Source organism: Cervus canadensis, chromosome 14 (genome assembly GCF_019320065.1).
Source record: "Cervus canadensis isolate Bull #8, Minnesota chromosome 14, ASM1932006v1, whole genome shotgun sequence".
NCBI classification, from domain to species: domain Eukaryota; kingdom Metazoa; phylum Chordata; class Mammalia; order Artiodactyla; family Cervidae; genus Cervus; species Cervus canadensis.
This window is the reverse complement of record NC_057399.1, coordinates 24,060,478-24,079,937: the sequence shown is the minus strand read 5'-3', so window position 1 is coordinate 24,079,937 and position 19,460 is coordinate 24,060,478. Positions and strand designations below refer to the sequence as shown.

The window sequence follows — 19,460 nt, the reverse complement described above, 5'->3', positions numbered from 1 at the left end:
CTGTTATCCTGGCAAACATTACTTAAGGCTACTATGGGAGTTGAGGGGTGAGGTGTCTTCCTTATGCCCTTCTGACAACAAGTTAAAAGTCTTTACCAGTGAGGTGAAACAAGTTTCTGGTACCACAATTAGTTGATCTGATTACCCTTTTAATATTCTTTATGTTTCCACTAATCCACTAACTACCTATGAATAATCCTCTGCACTTAAATAGCTGCCACCTCCTGCCTGCTTCTCAGTTACCTGCCACTAGTAGCTGAATGTCTAGTGGTTTACAAGAGGAGGGAACAAACAAGTGACTCTGCAGTCTTTGATAGGATAGCACCAGTTTTCCACAGGTGGGACACCCCAACTAGATCTACTTCCCACTCCGAGGAGGAACAGGTTTTCCTGACTTCCTCTCCTGCTACTTTTCTTTTAAAAGTGACAAGTAAAACTAAGATTGAAATAATAACAATAGAAAACAGTGTGCACTTTGTCAGGAAGGAATAAACGTTCCTCTAGCCTTCGAGGTTCTTCTGGCTGGTCTAAGAATTAAATTGACCCGAGACAGGTGGCACAGTGCTAAAGAACTCGTCTGCCAATGCAGGAGACTCGTGAGAAGTGGGTTCCATCCCTTGGTCAGGAAGATCCTCTGGAGTAGGAAATGCTACCCTACTTCAGTATTGCCTGAAAAATCCCAGGGACAGAGAAACCTGGAGGACTACAGTCCATGGGGCCCAAAGAGTCAGACAAGACTTAGAGACTGAGCATATTACAAGACAGATTAACAGGAGAAAATCAAACAAAATGTTCAATAACATGTATACATGGGAAAGAGCCAAAAAAACTGAGTTAACTTGCCAAAATGGCAAGAATATATACGATTAGTTCAAAGTGAATGAAACTGGCCTCTTGGTACAAAGTACAAATTGGTCTTTTTCAAGTACAAGTTGATAACTGCAAGCGATCCAGGAAGATGGAGAAAATGTTTAACCAGTGCACCACCTAGTGGCCAAAACTTGAACAGTTTGCTCTGTGAAACAAGGTCTCCCTCCAAAAGGGTCAAGTTGCAGAGGAAAAAAGAGGCTAAATTCATTTTATCTTGATATTCAGAAAAATATAAATTCATAATTTTAATAAAAGAATTAAGCAAGACAAGGAAATGTAGAGTATTATTTTTCTAGCAGGAAGTTGGAATTTTTTTTACTGTACAAGGAAATTAATAATCTCTTAGGTTGAATCCAGACTCTGTAATAGACCACACGTGAAATTACATTCTTGATAGAAATCAATGTAATTTAGTTATTGTCCTTAATAAAGGCAATTTCATAAGGAAAAAAATATGATATCCAAAATGGCTTGTTGAATCAATTCGGTACTTAGAAGATAAAAGGCAAAGATTTGTCCATCAGAAAGGAACCTTACTTGTGGAAATACTGCAAAATAATGAATTTCCATGGGCATACTAAAGCTGGCTCAGAAGTAGGAATGAAGTACAAACTGTTTTACACATTCACCATAATAAAATTCACCAACACTGCTTAGAGTTTGGTCAATACTTTAGATGCATGATTCAAACCATAAAACTTGTTCTGGCTTATGCAAACCAATTACCAGTTAAAGGCATCAACCCCTCTACCATGGTTAGATAGTCAAATGAAATCATCATCAGAGAAATGGAGAATGGTGCTTGTAATGGTCCCAAGAAGGATATTAAGAGTCAAGTCTTAGAATCTCAGATTTGGAAGGAAACTTTAAAGATCACCTTGTTTGGCCAGCTAGCTGAAACCTGAATCTCTTCTTTAACATCTCCAACCATGGAGATACAACTTTGTGTAAGCCCTGAGAGTGATGGGGGGCTCAAGACTACATCTCAAAGCTCTTCCCATTCTTGGACCTCCAAGTTGGAAAATCCTTTCTTGAACAGAGAAAACTTTGCAACCACTTGGCCTACCTCATCCCATTGTGAGAGGGTTAACAGGTAGGAAGGTCAGAGGTCCCCAAGTGGTAAGAGGAAATAAACTATGCAGACTTTTTTTTCTTCTTCTCTACACAAAATTTCAAGGAAAAAAAAAAAGTCTGCCCCTTGCAGTTTATTTCCTCCGGCTGCTTGGGGACCTCTGGCCTTCCAACCCATTAACCTTTCAATTGTTAACCCTTATAAAAACAAGTCTACTCCATCTGCATGCAGCAATCTTCACATATTTGAAGATATCCACTATGTCCCCCTGAAGCACTTTTTTTCTCAAGATGAAGCATCCTCAGTATTTTACATTTCACTGTTCTTCATCTTTTCATCATCAAGACCCCCTCTCTCTGGGGGAGAATGGATACATGTATATGTATGGCTGAGTCCCGCCAGTTTCCCCTGAAACTATCACATCATTGTTAATCAGTTATGTGCTGTGTTTAGTTGCTCAGTCGTGTCTGACTCTTTGCAACCCACGGACTGTACCCCGCCAGGCTCCTCTGTCTATGGGGATTCTCCAGGCAAGAAGAATGGAGTGGGTTGCCATGCCCTCCTCCAGGGGATCTTCCCAACCCTGGGATCGAACCCAGGTTTCCTGCATTTCAGGCAGATTCTTTACCGTCTGAGACACCAGGAAAGCCCAATAACACTGGAGTGGGTAGCCTATCCCTTCTCCAGGGAAATTTCCCAACCCAGGAATAAAACCCAGATCTCTGCAATGCAGGCAGATTCTTTACCAGCTGAGCTACCAGGGAATCCCATTAATTAGCTATACCCCAATACAAAATAGCAAATTAAAAAAAAAAAAAGATCTCCTCTCCCAGAACAATATTCAGATAGTCCATTACCCCCTTTAAATACACTGCCATAAATGAGAGGTAGGTTTAAACATGAGTGGCCAGCAAAGAGAGATACAAATATCAAATCCTTCATTCTGGACCAATGTTCCTCAAAGTATGTTCCCCCAGAATACAGGTCCTGGGAGATGCCTCAGGAAAAAAAAGTTTCTGTGGCCAAATAAACTTGGGAAATACCACAACCTTTATCCATGTCCCCTTTCCCCTAAAGATTCACTATTTATTATAGCATATTACTGATTTTGAGGAGTTCTTCAACATGGTTGGAAGGTGATTCTGTGACCCAGTAATTTTTTTTACCTTTGTATTACATATTATTTATGAAACTCAGGCCACAGAACCATCTTCCATACATTTTTCTCCATAAGATGCCTATTAATATTCCACTAATATTTAAGGAATTTTTGAAAAAAGTTTTTAGATACAAGATTTTAATCTACTTTTGGTATTTGACCACACAACACTATAGGTGCGTACTGAGCTTTATTGTCTGCCTAAACTTTTCATTCTCTTTCACACTGCTCTGTTAGGTCCTATGTCCTCTTATCACCCATGTTTTTTCCACTGGAGTTTCAGATCCAACTACAGGACTTTTCCTTAACCCCTACTGAAGTGCATGGTGTTAGAGTCAGTTTATCTTTTCAACTTATTAGTCTTTAGAACCAGAATTTACATGCATACCAGTTTTGTACCATCTTCAAATTGATGAGCCTGCTTCCTTTCATCCTGAGCAGGTAGTCACCAGAGAGCTTCCCATGCCTTATTTCATCTTTGTAACATTATTAGGTGATGATACCTCAATAGTGATGGTAATTGAGAGTCAGGCAATACTAATCCTATTTATAGGAAAAAAAAATCAGGTGGCCAAGCTAGTGTCCAAAGGTGGATGTTAATGACCCATGCTCCCCAGTATTCATGCCCCTTATATGCTGAGTCTGGGCTAGACCTTTGTCTTACTTTGATCAACAGAATACAGTAGAAGAGACGCTGTGCTGGTCTGGGCCCGAGCCTTAAGGAAACCTATAAACTTCTGCTTTTGTGCTTTGGGGGAGCTCTAAGCCACAATTTAAGAAGTATGGTTGAAGAAATTTATTAAGGAAACAATTTGGAATGACCACATAGAGATGAAGTCCTGAAATTACATGGAGACAGGAGAGAGGGAGACAATTTTTCCAGCATCCCAGTTAATGCCATACATGTCAGCACCACCTTGGCTATTCTAGACCAAGAGAGCCTCCAGATGACGTCAGTCCCAGATGCCATCACACGGAATAGAAGAACTCCACAGCTAAGCTTTATAAACCCACAGACTCCTGAGAGAAAATAAAACAGTGGTTGTTTTAAGCCATTCTACTTGAGGAATTTTTTTACAGTTTAATCGACAACTCAAACTGACAGAGTAGTATGTACAGTTATGGCAGTTATCAATTTATTGCCTGTCAACCTCAAATTCATCCTTTTTGCCTAATCTGTGAAAATGCAATTGACCTTTTAAACATTCTTCCTTTGGCAGTTGACACAATATTAAGTTTCATTGGTAGAGGGCGCTGGAGGACATTCTAAGAGGAACTCCAAGGAACACAGCTTTCCCCACAACTGGGCATCAGTTATTTTCTCTAGCTCTTGACTCAGGCTGAGGTGACGTGGCTAGGAGCCCAGCCTGGGCTGCTTCCCACAGGCTTTCCTCAGCCCCACAGCTTATGTCGTGGTTTAGTTGCCAAGTCATGTCTGACTCTTTTGCATGAACTGTAGCCCTCCAGGCTCTTCTGTCCATGGAATTCTCCAGGCAAGAATACTGGAGTGGGTTGCCATTTCCTGTATATACACACACACATGCACACATATATATGTATATACATACATACACACACATGCTGTCAATATTTGCTGACTTCAAAGAAGGAAGATTGGAGGGCAGACAGGTTAGTAACTGAATTACACTTTATATACTTCTATGGTGTTTGAATTGCTGGCAGGCAACAGTGAACACTCTTGATTTGGGCTTCAAACTGATTCAGAATTTCATGGTCTCTGGCTTGTTACTGACACACATTTCTGTAGATTTTTGTTTTGATGATCACATATAAGCTGTTCATTAGAGATCATACACAAATCCACATTTTATTACTAAATCAGATATATGTAATTGTCCACATATACTAATTTAACAAAGAGAATGCACAGTGACAGTTCCTAACATGTCTGATATTATGTTCCCTGGGAGGGAGGAACAGTTAGGATAGCTAGGACCAAGGGTCTTTTGCCCAAGCTAAGCAGGTCATAGTTAAAAATTCTGATATTTCAATTGTCTGAGTCGGGCATGATTTATTATTGTCATTTGGGTCAAATTATTTAGCTGATAATGAACATGACTAATGTCCTCCCTATGTAAGAAACTGACACAATCACAGTGATGTAAATGAGGTAGAACTGGAAAGTATGTTGTGTGCAAAAATGCAAATCGGAGTACATCAGATGCTTTATTCAACTGGGATATAACCCAGTGTTCAACCGAGAAAATGAATAAAGCATATTAAACTGATCTGCCTTTGTGAATTTTAAAGGTAATGACAAGCTTTGCATATATCTCAAGTGTCATTTATGGTGCCACTCAGTCCAATTATAAGAGTTTCAGAGGCAACTTGCTGTGACAATAACTGAAAACAATGTCAACTATCTGCTTTCCTAAAATTACTATATCTTCAGGTCAATAAAAATGTTTTCACATTTGCTGATTCACATTTTTTTCTGTCCATGAAGATAATAGGTTGATACATATAGTCAGGCCTTTGTATCAAGGATATGGAATCCCAGAGGTAAGAGGGGGCCACCTATACTGGCCATTTTATATAAGGGACTTGAGCATCCACAGTTTTGGTATCTGTGGGGATCTTAGAAACCAATACCTTTAGATACAAGAGACGACTGTATACTATTTACTTACTGTAATGAAAACTGATCATTATTATTTGGAGACTTGATTATCTTAGAAAGGATTTGTCTTTAGGGGAAAAAAATGAAATGCACCTGATCTGTGTTTTAAGGCTTTGAGGACAGACGTGGGTTTGCCTAGAGATGTAGACATTTACAACTTCTCCATCAAAAAGAGGCTATGTCATTGGTATTGATCAAGATTCCCTGTTATAAACAATAGAAACTGACCTGGGCTAATGTAAGGGTAGCTGTTTAAAAACTCATCGTGAAGAATCAGGCTGAGAAATCAGGCGTTATCCAATGTGAGTCTCACTGGCTGGAACCACAATCAAATAGGAACGGTCTGTTCAGGGCCCTGATGACACCGCTTTCAGTGGACGCTGCCAATGCTGAACGCCGCTGGACGCTGTTGCCACTGTGGAATGCCAGAAGCTGAGCGATTCTAACTGCCCTTCTGCTGGGCTCCTGGGCGTCTGATGGGCCAGGTCATGTCACATGCTCCTTCCTCTCTAAGGGGCATGAGTCAGAAGACTTCATCCTGAGTTTCCTCAGTGAGGCTGGGGTACAACACACTGCATGGGGGAGTCCTGCAAATAAAACGGGGGGTAGACTGCGATGACAGTCTGGATAAAGTAAAAACTGCCTACAGTAGTTCTCTGCACAGTGTAGGCAAGTACGGACTATAGGTCCCATTATAGTTCTTCTTATCTCCCAGAGCAATGTTTTTGTTCCTCACATCAAATGCACTGCCTCAGCTCCTTCTCCCTTCCCAAGCCCCAGAACTCCTGATCTGCCAGTAATTTTACTCTCCACCCTGCAACTACCATTTCCTTCCATTTTATATTAGATCTTTCTTCCAAGGTCATGAGAGACAATACTTACTGGTGTTTAAAAAAGAAGGAACAGAACTGCAAAGAGGCGGAGGCAGAAGTTAATCTGCCCAGGACAGTCCTCGTTCTCACTGTCAGAGCTGCGGCAGGAATGATGTGTGCTCTGATATCCGTGGTCAGAAATCTGAATGCACGGGTGATACAAATGGGCCAAAGGTGAGCTCTGCATGCTGTCCCTGAGTCTACTTCTTCACAGCAGCTTAAGTCTATTAGCCCAAAGTCCACCATCACCAAACTCAAAGATGTATACATCTAATTGCTTTAAATGTAGGCCAACTAAGGATGGAGACCAAGATGCTGAGTAGAAGGAGGTGAGCTCACCTCTTCTTACAAAAACACCAAATCACAACTGCTGAAAACTACTGATAAAAAGAATGAAACACTGGAATCTACCAAAACAGATATTCAACCTCTGAAGACAAAGAAGCCACAATGAGATGGCAGGAAGGGTGCAATCTCACATTACAATCAAATTCCCAAAGCCGCTGGGCGGACAACCTACAAACCGAAAAAAAATTGTACCACAGAAATTCTCCCATGGGAGTAAAAGTTCTGAGCCCTATGTCAGGTTCTCCAACCTGATGGTCTGGCAATGGGAGGAGGAGACGCAAGAGAATCTGGCTTTGAAAGCCAGGAGGGTTTGACTGCAGGACTTCCATAGGACTGGGGGAAACAGAAACTCCACTCCTGGATGGCACACAGAAGGTCTCAGGCACACCAGGATCCAGGGGGAGAAGGCAGTGACCTCATAAAAGCCTGGGCCAGACATACCTGCTGGTTTTGGAGGGTCTCCTGCAGAGGCGGGGAGTGGCTGCGGCTCTCTGTGGGTACAGACACTGGTGGGGGCAGTTCTGAGAAGTATTTCATTGGATTAAGCCCTCCTGAAGGCCACCGTTTTCTCACCCAGACTGCCCCACCCAGCAACCTGTAGGCTCCAGTGCTGGGACACCTCAGGCCAAACCACCAAGAGGATGAGAACACAGCTTACCCAACTGCAGACAGGCTGCTTAAAGTCTTTCTGAGCACACAACTGCCCGGTAAACACAACCTCTGTCATGGTCCTGCCCACCACAGGGACAAGATTCAGCTCCACCCACTAGACGGAAGGAACCAGAACCTCCCACTAGGGAGCCCCTCACAAGCCTCTTAGACAGCCTCACCCACCAGGGGACAGACAGCAGAAGCAATAACCTACATGGGGAAAGAACTTGGATACATGTATACTTCTTGGGCTCCAAAATCACTGCAGACAGTGACTGCAGCCATCAAATTAAAAGATGCTTGCTTCTTGGAAGGAAAGCCTTGACCAACCTCGACAGCACATTAAAAAGCACAGCTACCACTTTGCTAACAAAGGTCCATATAGTTAAAGCTATGGTTTTTCTAGTAATCATGTATGGATATGAGAGTTGGACCATAAAGAAGGTTGCATGCCAAAGAATTGATGCCTTTGAATCGAGGTGCTGGAGAAGACTCTTGAGAGCCCCTTGGACTGCAAGGAGATCAAACCAGTCAATCTTAAAGGAAATAAACTCTGAATATTCATTGGAATATTCAACAAATGAGTCTGAAATGCAGTACTTGAGTGCAACCTCAAAAATGACAGAATGATCTTGGTTCATGTCCAAGGCAAACTATTCAACATTATAGTAATCCAAGTCTATGCTGAAGAAGCTGAAGTTGAACGGTTCTATGAAGACCTACAAGACTTCCTAGAACTAACAACAACAACAAAAAAGATGTCCTTTTCATCATAGGGGGCTGAATGCAAAAGTAGGAAGTCAAGAAATACCTGGAGTTATAGGAAAGTTTGGCGTTGCAGTGCAAAATGAAGCAGGGCAAAGGCTAACAGAGTTTTGACAAGAGAAGGTACTGGTTATTATAAATACCCTCTTCCAACAACACAAGTGATGACTCTAAACATGGACACCACCAGATGGTCAATACTGAAATCTGATGAACATATTCTTTGCAACCAGAGATGGAGAAGCTCTGTACAGTCAGCAAAAACAAGACCTGGAGCTGACTGGGCTCAGCTCATGAGCTCCTTATTGCAAAATTCAGACTTAAGTTGAAGAAAGTAGGGAAAACAACTAGGCCATTCAGATATGACCTAAATCAAATCCCTTATGATTATATGGTAGAAGTGGCAAATAGATTCAAGGGATTAGATCTGAAAGAGAGAGTACCTGAGAACTATGGACAGAAGTTCATAAAATTGTGTAGGAGGTGGTGACCAAAACCATCCTAAAGAAAAAGAAATGCAAGAAGGCAAAATGGTTGTCTGAGGAGGCCTTACAAATAGCTGAGAAAAGAAGAGAAGCAAAAGGCAAAGGAGAAAGGGAAAGATATACCCAATGGAATGCAGAGTTTCAAAGAATATAAAAAGCCTTCCTAAGTGATCAATGCAAAGAAATAGAGGAAAACAACAGACTGAGAAAGACTAGAGATCTCTTCAAGAAAATCAGAGATACCAAGGGAACATTTCACGCAAAGATGGGCACAATAAAGGACAAGGAAATGGTAAAGACTTAACAGAAGCAGAAGAGATGAAGAAGAGGTGGCAAGAATATACAAAAGAACTGTACAAAAAAAGGTCTTAGTGACCTGGATAACCATGACGGTGTGATTGCTCACATAGAGCCAGACATCCTGGAGTATGAAGTCAAGTGGGCCTTAGAAGCATTACTACCAGCAACGCTAGTGGAGATGATAGAATTACAGCTGAGCTATTTAAAATCCTGAAAGATGATGCTGTTAAAGTGCTGCACTCAATATGTCAGCAAATTTGGAAAACTCAGCAGTGGCCACAGAACTGGAAAAGGTCAGTTTTCATTCTAAATCTCAAAGAAGGGAAATGCCAAAGAATATTCAAACTACTGCACAACTGCATTCATTTCACATGCTTGCAAGGTAATGCTCAAAATCCTTCAAGCTAGGTTTCAATAGTATGTGAACCAAGAACCTCCAGATGTACAAGCCGGATTTAGAAAAGAGAGAGGAACCAGAGAACAAATTGCCAACATCTGTTGGGTCACAGAAAAAGCAAGAGAATTCCAGAAAAACATCTGCTTCATTGACTATGCTAAAGTCTTTGACTGTGTGGATCATAAGAAACTGTGGAAAACTCTTAAAGTTATGGGAATACAAGACCACCTTACTTGCCTCCTGAGAAACCTGTATGCAGGTCAAGAAGCAATAGTTTAGAACCAGACATGGAAAAACAGACTGGTTCAAAATTGGGAAAGGAGTATGTCAAGGCTGTATATTGTCATTCTGCTTATTTATATGCAGAGTACATCATGCAAATGGATGAATCACAAGCTGGAATCAAGACTGCCTGGAGAAATATCAATGACCTTAGATATGCAGATGATACCACCCTAATGGCAGAAATGAAGTTGAACCAAGGAGCCTCTTGGTGAAAGTGAAAGAGAATGAAAACGCTGGCTTAAAACTCAACACTTAAAAAATTAAGATCATGGCATCTGGTCCCATCACTTCATGGCAAATAGATGGGGAAAAAATGGAACAGTAACAGAATTTATCTTCTTGGGCTCCAAAATCACTGCAGATGGTAACTGCAGCCGTAAAATTAAAAGATGCTTGCCCTTGGAAGAAAAGCTATGACAAACCTACACAGCGTATTAAAAAGCAAAGATATCACTTTGCCAACAAAGGTCCGTGTAGTCAAAGCTATGGTTTTTCCAATAGTTATATATGGATGTGAGATCTGGACCATAAAGAAAGCTGAGAGCTGAAGAATTGATGCTTTTGAACTGTGATGCCAGAGAATACTCCTGAGAGTCCCTTGGAGAGCAAGGAGATCAAATGAGTCAATCCTAAAGGAAATCAACCCTTAATATTCATTGGAAGGACTGATGCTGAAGCTCCAATACTTTGGCCACCTGATGTGAAGAGCTGACTCAATGAAAAAGACCCTGATTCTGGGAAATATTGAAGGCAGGAGAAGGGGAGAGGATGAGATGGTTGGATGGCATTATCAACTCAACAGAGTTTGAACAAACTCCAGGAGATGGTGAAGGACAGGGAAATCTGGCATGATGCAGTCCGTGGGGTAGTGAAGAGATGAATGTGACTTAGCCACTGAACAACAAAATTTGCTGAAGCTGAAGCTCCAATACGATGGCCACCTGATGCAAAGAGCTGACTCACTGGAAAAGACCTTGATGCTGGGAATGGCCCTCTTCCCCTCTGGGTGGTGGCCCTGCACGAGTGTCTCTGGAAGATCTCCTGCTGTGAGGGACATCCTTTCTTACATAGCCCTGTCCTGGAGGTGCCCAACAAGCATACTGTCCAACACTATCCTGGTACTGGCTTTTCCTTGATCAGCCCTGAAATTCTCAGACACACCATAGCACATTACCTTATCTTATCCATTATTTAGAACTCCTTCAGGATCACGACTAAATTTCAACTGAACTAAGGGTTAAATAGGCTTCTGTGTGCTAATCTGGAAATATAACCATCAGAAATAAGTAGAATAACCAGCTGTCTTGGTTTTCCAGGACTGAGGGTGTTCTCAGGATGTAGAACTAGCAGTACTAAAACTTGAAAAGCCCCAGATAACCTGATGCTGAGAAAGACTGAAGGCAGGAGGAGAAGGGGACACCAGAGGTTGAGATGGTTGGATGACATCACCAACTTGATGGACATGAGTTTGAGCAAGCTCCAGGAGTTGGTGATGGACAGGGAAGTCTGGCGTGCTGCAGTCCATGGGGTCGCAAAGAGTCAGACACAACTGAGCTGAACTGAACCTCAATGAGTGTATCACCTTAGGAATAACTGCTGTTTTTATGAGAATATACTTTCTGCACTCCAAACAACTGATTTCAAGTCAACTTAGTGAATACAATCTTTGGCAACAGCCTATCAGAAACTGTTTGGTTCATCTATTCAATGTATTCAGGCTTATCAATAGGGCAGACATGGATATCTTAATATGAATTTCTGACAGCTGTCACTGGAAGTCTTAAAACTCAGTAATATTTTATAGAGGCCAAATTGTGTACAGATGTGAAAGTTGGTCCATAAAGATGGCTGAGTGCCAAAGAATTGATGCTTTAGAATTGTGGTGCTGGAGAAGACTCTTGAGAGTCTCTTGGACAGCAAGGAGATCAAACCAGTCAATCCTAAAGGAAATCAACCCTGAGTATTCATAGGAAGGACCGCTGCTGAAGCTCCAATGCTTTAGCCACCTGATGCAAGGAGCCAACTCATTAGAAAGATTCTCATGCTGGGAAAGATTGAGCACAGGAGGTGAAGAGGGTGGCGGAGGATGAGATGGTTAGATAGCATCACTGACTCAAAGGACACGAATCTGAGCAAACTCTGGGAGACCGTGGAGGACAGAGTATTCTGGCATGCTGCAGTCCTTGGGCTGCAAAACACATGGGACATGACTTAGTGACTGAACAACAATAACAACAAAAACCTACAGTACCAAGGATACAAGAGAATATCCATGACTTGCCTGAATCAAAGGAATATTTTATAGTGGCTTAAGGAAAGAGCCAAGAAATAGCTAGTGTCTTTCTTAAGAAACTTTTCATTAAGAGTTTGATTATTTCTGATTTCTGGTCAAAATTCATTGCAAGCAGGCAGGTGAGACAATGCTGGCCAAGGGTCCGCTTGACAGGGCAGATGCCCTTAGAGTCTTCTGGTAAATGTTGTCACCAACAACATTTCAAGGTCAGCTCTGCAGGTGGGAAAGACTCATGGCTGAAAACTGCTAACATCCATGAAACTAAATTCAGAGTCTTCTGAGTCATGCACATCAATTTGGGGGAAGCATCATACTTTTAGGAATTCCTAAGTCTATTTTTTTGTGACCAGAAAAAATAAAAACAAAAACCAAAAAAGCCCAGCTCTTTGAGAAATGTTCCCTACATTCCTACTGCTTGCATAATTCACTTTTAATAGAACATCATCTGCATCTGTAAAAGCCAAGTTCATCATGATGTCTGTTTAGTTAGGGTTTTCCCTAGAAACAGCCTAAGAAAAGCACACGGGTGTAAGCAGTTTATTGAAAGGTGATCCCAGGAAGCAGGAGTGAAGGAAGTGGGAGTGTGAATGTAAGACGGAAGGGGGAGAAGCCCCTGTAAGGATACATTATCAAGGTTACCATCATGAGCAGTGTGGATTCGGTCCTATTGGGAATACTGAAAAGCGTGCAGTTTCTGTGAACGGGGAACCTGGGAGCAGCCCGGCTGGGCTTTCCGGCTGGCAGTCTTTCACAAGGCTGCCATTAGATGTCAGCTGAGGCTCTCCACAGGGGACCTGAACATCCTCACAGCATGGCAGCTGGCCTCCCCAAAGCCAGTGATCCAAGAGACCAAAATGACACGTGCGGTACATTTCATGACGTAGCTTTCAGAGTCACACATGGTCTCTTCCTCTCTCTGTTATTGGTCACACAGGCCAGCTCTGATTCACTATGGGAGAGACCACATGAGGGCAGGAATTCCAGGAAGAGAGGATTCCTGGGGTCATCTTGGAGGCTGCCTTCCACTTAGCCTCAGTTTCCTTATTACTGGGAATTCTAGGACTAGCTCATAGGGTTGTTGAGAACACTGAATGAGATAATGCATATGAAATGCTTAAACCATTGTTTGATATAATAAATGCTTAATAAATATTAGTTGTTACTAATAGGAGATGACAAGAATACACAGAAGAACTGTACAAATAACCACAATGGTGTGGTCACTCACCTAGAGTCAGACATCCTGGAGTAAAGTCAAGTGGGCCTTAGGAAACATTACTACCAACAAAGCTAGTGGGGGTGATAAAATTCCAGTTGAGCTATTTAAAATCCTAAAACATGATGCTGTTAAAGTACTGTGGTCAATATGCCAGTAAATTTGGAAAACTCAGCAGTGACCACAGGACTAGAAAAGATCAGTTTTCATTCCAATCCCAAAAGAAGGGCAGTGCTAAAGAATGTTCAAACTTCCAGACAATTGTGCTCATTTCACATACTAGTAAGGTTATGCTCAAAATCCTTCAAGCTTTGATTCAACAGTACGTGACCCAAGAACTTCCAGAGGTACAAGGTGGATTCAGAAAAGGCAGAGGAACCAGAGATCAAATTGCCAACATTTGTTGTCTCATAGAGAAAATAAGAGAATTCCAGAAAAACATCTACTTCTGCTTCATTGACTATGCTAAAGCCTTTGACTGTGTGGATCACAAGAAACCGTGGAAAACTCTTCAAGGGTTGGGAATCTCAGATCGCCTTACCTGCCTCCTGAGAAACCTGTATGCAGGTCAAGAAGCAACAGTTACAACTGGACATGGGACAATGGAATGGTTCAAAATTGGGAAAGGAGTAATGACAAAGTTGTATATTGTCACCCTGCTTATTTAACTTATATAAAGAGTACATCATGTGAAATGCCGGACTTGATGAAGCATAAGCTGGAATCATGATTCCAGAGAAAAATATCAATAACCTCAGATGTGAAGATAACACCACTCTAATGACAGAATGTGAAGAGGAACTAAAGAGCCTCTTGATGAGGGAGAAAGAGGAGAGTGAAAAAGCTGGCTTGAAACTCAACATTCAAAAAACTAAGATCATGCCATCTGGTACCATCACTTCATGGCAAAAGGGAAAAAGTGGAAGCAATGACAGATTTTCTCTTCTTGGGCTCCAAAATCACTGTGGATGGTGACTGCAGCCATGAATTAGAAGACACCTGCTTCTTGGAAGGAAAGCTATGACAAACCTAGATAGCATATTAAAATACAAAGACATCACTTTGCCAACAAAGGTCCGTATAGTCAAAGCTATGGTTTTTCCAGAAGTCATATATGGATGTGAGTTGGACCATAAAGAAGGTTGAAACTGTGAAAGTTGCTCAGTCATGTCTGACTCTTTGCAATCTCATGGACTATACAGTTCATGGAGTTCTCCAGGCCAGAATACTGGAGTGGGTAACCTTTCCCTTCTCCAGGGGATCTTCCCAATCCAGGGATCGAACCCAGCTCTCCCGCATTGCAGGCGGATTCTTTACCAGTTGAGCCACCAGGGAAGCCTGGCTGAGCACTGAAGAATTGATGCTTTTGAATTGTGGTACTGGAGAAAACTCTTGAGAGTCCCTTGGACTGCAAGGAGATCCAACCAGTCCATCCTAAAGGAGATCAGTCCTGGGTGTTCATTGGAAGGACTGATGCTGAGGCTGAAACTCTGATACTTTGGCCACCTCATGCGAAGAGTTGACTCATTGGAAAAGACCCTGATGCTGGAAGGGATTGGGGGCAGGAGGAGAAGGGGACGACAGAGGATGAGATGGCTGGATGGCATCACTGACTCGATGGACATGAGTTTGAGTAAACTCCAGGAGTTGGTGATAGATAGGGAGGCCTGGCGTGCTGCGATTCATGGGGTCGCAAAGAGTCGGACATGACTGAGTGACTGAACTGAACTGAACTGAAAAAGCCTTTTGCCCAGAGCAGTGGTTCTCAACCTTGGCTGTTCATTAGAACTGTCTGAAATAAAAGCTTTTAGAAATCTCATGGCCTGGCTGCACACCAGACCAATTACATAAGGATCTCTGGGCATGGAATCCAGGCATCAGTATTTTCTCCAGGTTCCTAGGTTGACTTCAATATGCAGCCAGGCTGAAAGCATTGATTCTTAAACTTTTAAACCTTAGAACCCTATCATTCTTCAAAATTATTGGGCCCCCCGAAGTGTTCTTGTTTATGTGGATTATATCTATAGAAGTTTGCTGTGTTATAAACCAGAATATAAAAATTTTATGTGTTAAGTTACTTAAAAATAGCAGCAGTAATAAGCCCATTATGTGCACTAAGTCACTTCAGTCACATCTGACTCTTTGAGACCCTATGGACTGTAGCCTGCCAAGCTCCTCTGTCCATGGGATTCTCCAGGCAAGAATACTGGAGTTGGTTGCCATTTCCTGCTCCAGTGGATCTTCCTGACCCAGGGATCAAACGCGTGTCTCTTATGTCTCCTGCATTGGCAGGTGGGTTCTTTACCACTAGCACCACCTGGGAAGCCCAAGCCTATTATATGTTAACATAAATAATATTTTAATGAAAAATAGCTGTACTTTTAAAAATAAAAAATTTAGAAGAGAAGCACTGTCTTACATGCTTGCAGGTCTTTTTAATGCCTAGCTTAATAGAATACAGTAAGATTCTCAAATCTGCTTATGTATTCATTCTGTTGAGATTCAATCATGTGGCCCCTGGAAGTCTCTCCATAGAAAGAGTAAAAAAGAAAATCTGTATAAAAGTAGTTTTAATTTTGTGGACCCCTTTGGGGTTGCCAGGCTGCACTTTGAGAACTGCTGATCTAAAAGGCTACAGAGTATGTTAACACCCTCCCCTCTCGCTGTAGGTTAAACAAGCCCTCTCCACTTCAGGCTTCACTTTCAATTACCAATCTGTTCTCTTTGCCCCTATACTATAGGCCTCTAGAGGGCGCCCAAGGTCCCTTACTCCGACAGGATCAGGTGGAGTAGCGAACTGCTACCAGGTCAGGTTTAAGAATGTGTGTGTAGCTGGAAGATTAGGGCAGGGAGATCTTGGTGGGCTATAATCAGAAAAGGAGTTAAAATTTTGACTTCTGCCATCACAGTCTCTCTCTCATGTTTCATTCATGGTGACTATGACAGACCTTGGATGTAAGTTGAGCCAGAGGAGTACCCATGGTTTGATTTGCAGGCAGAGTGCCCCTCTGCCATGAGAGTTCATGCATTTGCTGGGCATGCTGCCCTATCTGCCACCCCTATACCTGCAGAGTTTTTAAAGCCTTGTGCTCAGAGTGTGGTCCCAGGACCAACAGCCTGACATGCAAGCTCCCTTGAAATGCAGAATCTCAGGCTCCATCCCAGACTTGCTGAATCAGACTCTGCAATTTAACCTCTGCCTTTGACATTAGAGGGCTTCCCTGGAGGCTCAGATTATGCAGGAGACCCGGGTTTGATCCCTGGGTCAGGAAGATCTCCTGGAGAAGGGAATGGCAACCCACTCCAGTATTCTTGCCTGGAGAATTCCATAGACAGAGGAGCCTGATGGGCTACAGTCCATGGGATTGCAAAGAGTCGGACATGACCGAGAGACTAACACCGATGTTAGAAGCAAATGAATATGTTTCCAACATAAATAAGTCTATAAAAGGAAGTTTCTGTTAGGAGAAGGATAGTAGTTTGTTCATCTTTAAGGTCCTGTCACATAACAAACTCTCAATATATGTTGACTTGGTGTAGTTTATAAAACTAGATAAAGAAAGAAGAAGCAGTGATAGAACAGGAGACAGTAAGCTGAAAAGTCAAGATGGGGATCTTGGAGGAGTTATAAAGCAGTAGGAAAACTCTAAAAAGAGTTTTGGAAATAAACCTGATCTACTTCTCTATTTTGTCTTGAACGCACCAGGGTCTCCATTCAATATTACTGCACATGGCTGGGCCCGCAGGTCCCACCAGGTAAGGTCAAATTACCAGCTTGTCAAGATGTGGGCTGATGAAAAGCCACCGTGTGGCAGGGTCAGGACTGGTCCCTCTGCTCTCAGGCATCTCTCTGGCATCCAGAGCTGCCCTTCCTCATCCTGTTTTAGTTAACTACTGGTGCATAACAAATTAGCTAAAAGTTTAATGGCCTAAAACAATAATGAGCATTTATGATGTCACATACTTTCTATGGATTAGGAATCCGAGAGCAGCTTAGCTGACTGATTTTAGTTCAAGTCTCTTCAAAATGCCTCCGTGGGCTCTCATCATCTTGACTGGTTAGACAATCTGCTTTCAAGATTTTCACTCATATAGTTGTTGGCCGGAGGCCTCAATTCCTCATCATGTGGACTGCTCCATAAGCTGCCTGAGTATCTTCATGATACAGCAGTGGACCTCCCTCAGAGCCAGGGACCCAAGAAAGAGTAAGGCAGAAGAGGCAATGTCTTTTTTGACCTAGTTTCAGAAGTCACATTCCATAATTTCCACAATATCCTACTAGTTACACAGGTCAGCCCTATTCCATGTGCAGGAAGACTATACAAGGGCAAGAATACAGAGAGGTGGAAACACTGAGGGTCATCTTGGGGGCTGGAGACCATATGCCCTCACACTCTGATGTTTCACCTTCATCATTAAGACAGACTTCTTCAACACATGTCTATATATGTAAACAGTATGCTGAGCAAGACTGGGTCATGGCACAATCAAAACACAACTTTATTTAACTTGCTTGCATTCCTGCAAGATTATCCCATGGGGGTGAGCTTCCCTAGTTCCTAGCAGTACCATGCCTTCACAAGCTTACTCTAAGCAGCACTCTTAAACCCACTATCATCCTGGGAGCCAAACTTACTCTTGATTCAGAAACTTGAACATCTAGTCCAAAGTATGAATTCAAACATTGAACTGGATTTAACTTCCAGACATTATGTAACTTGAGTTGATAAAATCTTCATCAACTCTCAGGGAATTAGCACGCCCATGAAACTAGAATACCATATGCAAAAGAATGAAGTTGAATCCCTTGACTTACTCCACATACCAAAATTAACTCAAATTGGATCCTAGACTGAAATGAAAGTGCTAAAACTATATATTGTCCTTTTGCAAGATTGTTTTGCCTATGCTGGGTCCCTTCAATTTCCACATGAATTTTAGGATCAATTCATCAATTTCCGCGAAAAAAGAAAAAAGGCACCTAGGATTTTGATGGGGATTGCACTGATTCTGTAGATAAATTTAGAAAGTATTGCATCTTAACAGTAAGTCTTCTAGTCTAAGAACATGGGATATATTTACATTTATTTCCATTTATTGAGATCTACTTTAGTTCCTTTCAATAATGTTTTGAAGTTTTCAGTGTACAAGTCCTGCACTTTTTTGGTTAGATTTACCCCTATGTATTTTATTGTTTTGGGTGCTATTGTAAATGAAATATTTTAACTTCTCTTTCATATTGTTCATTGCTAATATATAGAAATGTAACTGTCTTTTGCATAATGATCTTCTATCCTGAAACCACGCTGAACTTATTAATTAGTTTTAATAGTTTGTGTGTGTGTGTCTACTCTTCAGGATGTTTTAATACAAAAGATCATGTCTTTTGCAAATTGAGACAGTTTTACTTTTTCCTTTCCAAACTGCATGCCTTTAATTTCTTTTTCTTGCATAATTGCCCTGGCTAGAACTGCAAGTATGATATTAAAAAAGCGGTGAGAGAGGATAGCATTGTCATGTTCTTCATCTTAGGTGGAAAATATCCAGTCTTTTCCCATTGAGTGTGATGTTAGCTGTAAGCTTTTCATAAATGCCTTTTAACAGGTTTGGGAAGTTCCCTTCTATTTCTAGTTTATAGTGTTCTTATAATGAAATCGTGTTGAATTTTGTCAAACACGTTTTCTGAATCTATTGAGATGATCTTGTGACTTTTTCCCCTTATTATATCAATATGGTATATCACAAGATTGATTTCCAGATGTTAAATCAATCTTACATTCCTGGGAAAAAAATCACACTTTGTCATGACATATAATCCTTTTTATACGTTGCTGGTTTCAATTTGCTTGCATCTTGCTGAGGATTGCACATACTGTTTTTGATAAATATGTGTTGAATAAATGCATGCATGCATAAGTGAACAAACATTTAGAGAAAAGACATCCCTCACATAGGCAGGCCCTAAAACACATGCATACAAATTTTGCATATGATAAAATGCATATAAAATATGATTTTAGAAAATTCAAGGATACAAAATTAGTACCCCTGAAGAGTTTGGCAGGATATATTACTGCAGGATCACTGTGTAGAAAGGAGGTGGTTA

General features: G+C 41.6%; 1 long non-coding RNA gene across 3 annotated transcripts in view; it reads right to left on the bottom strand.

Moving 5' to 3' along the window:
* The window catches only part of LOC122453161, a 92,162-nt gene that overhangs the window by 40,878 nt on the left and 31,824 nt on the right, over window positions 1–19,460 (bottom strand). The window contains exon 2 of one of the 3 annotated variants that reach the window (XR_006272963.1): window positions 5,971–6,329. The exons of the other annotated variants lie outside the window; for them this stretch is intronic. This is a non-coding gene — a long non-coding RNA (uncharacterized LOC122453161). The remainder of the gene's footprint in view (window positions 1–5,970; window positions 6,330–19,460) is intronic. 3 annotated transcript variants of the gene reach the window in all.